This window comes from Etheostoma spectabile, unplaced genomic scaffold (genome assembly GCF_008692095.1).
Source record: "Etheostoma spectabile isolate EspeVRDwgs_2016 unplaced genomic scaffold, UIUC_Espe_1.0 scaffold272, whole genome shotgun sequence".
Taxonomy (NCBI): domain Eukaryota; kingdom Metazoa; phylum Chordata; class Actinopteri; order Perciformes; family Percidae; genus Etheostoma; species Etheostoma spectabile.
In genome coordinates, this window is record NW_022605576.1 from 1,240,591 (window position 1) to 1,242,389 (window position 1,799).

The window sequence follows — 1,799 nt, forward strand, 5'->3', positions numbered from 1 at the left end:
TCCTGCTACACCCTGCTACCCTCTACAGTGCCCTGTTACGTCCTGATACACCCTGCTACCCTCTAAAGTGTCCTGTTACGTCCAGCTAGGCCCTGTACATATTCCGGGTCAGTTTACGTTGATGTATTATTAGGTGAATTGTCACTGATAAATTAACCGTAAATAAATAAATGAATATGTATTTAGGCCTACTTTGCCATCATCACATTTTTGTAAATATTTTTATTCATTTACATTAGTTAGCTACAGGTCTTTCAAAACAAGAGAAAATAAAAGTTGTGTGTCTCTGTCCCCAGCCTATTTCAAACCAAAATGACGCCGTTACCTTACTTAGGTAGAACGTTTTGGTATTTATACTTTAATGGAGTAGTAATTTTACAGCAGACTTTTTACTTTTACTCCATGCATGTTCATGCAATTATCTTTACATTTTATAAATAGCCTCATTACTCCTATTTTAGTTTGGTTTGTTGTCATTACTGGCTTGTCATCATTCAACAAAAAACACAAAAACCCATCCAGATAAATCGCACCATCCCGATAGAGTGAATTTGATTTTGGTTGGATGAGAAGTACAAACATATACCATTCTAACACCCTATTGGTTTGTACACCTGCACACGAGACAAATCACACTCCAGCAAGGAAATAGCAGAAGTATGTAACCTAGTACCAGGAAGACCGGCCAACCCTTCTACATCCCTGGTCCTACCTGGACCAGGAGGTTGGTACCCAGAACGACCAGCCAACCCCTGTACATCCCTGGTCCTACCTGGACCAGGAGGTTGGTACCCAGGAAGACAAAATAAAGCCACTGGTTCATGAAGCTTCTTTGGCCCATCACTACCTACCTGGACCAGGAGGTTGGTATCCAGGGAGACCGGCCAACCTTCTACATCCTGGTCTACCTGGACAGGAGGTTGGTACCCAGGAAGACCAGCCAACCCCTACACCCTGGTCCTACCTGGACCGGAGGTTGGTACCAGAAAACGACCAGCCAACCATAAATCCCTGGTCCTACCGGACCGGAGGTTGGTACCCAGGAAGACCAGCCAACACCCTATACATCCCTGGGCCTACTGGAACAGGAGGTTGGTACCAGGAAAGACCGGCCAACCCTTCTACATCCCTGGTCCTACCTGGACCGGAAGGAGGTTGGTACCAGGGAGACGGCAAACACCTCTACATCCCTGGTCCTACCTGGACAGGAGGTGGTACCAGGAAGGAACCGGCCAACCCCTCTACATCCCTGGTCCTACACTGGACCAGGGAGGTTGGTTCAGGGAGACCGGCCAACCTTCTAATCATCTGGTCTACCTGGACGGAGGTTGGTATCAGGGAGGGGGACCGGCCACAACCCTTCTACATTCCTGGTCCTGGACCTGGACCAGGAGGTTGTACCCATGGTGGAAGACCAGCCAAACCCTCTAATCCTGGCCTACCTGGACCAGGAGGGTGGTAACCAGAATGACCAGCCAACCCCTATACATACCTGGTCTACCTGGACCAGGGTTGTACACAGGAAAGACAGCAACCCCTTTACATCCCTGGGTCATACCGGACCAGGAGGGTTGTACCCAGGGAAGACCGGCAAACCCTTCTAATCCCGGTCTACCGAGGACCAGGAGGTTAGGTATCCAGGGAGAGACCGGCCAACCCCTTCTACATCCCTGGTCCTACCTGGACCAGGAGGTGGTACCCAGGAAGACCGGCCAACCTTCTACATCCCTGGTCCTACCTGGACCAGGACGGTTGGTATCCAGGGAGACCGGCAACCCTTCTTACATCCTGGTCTACCT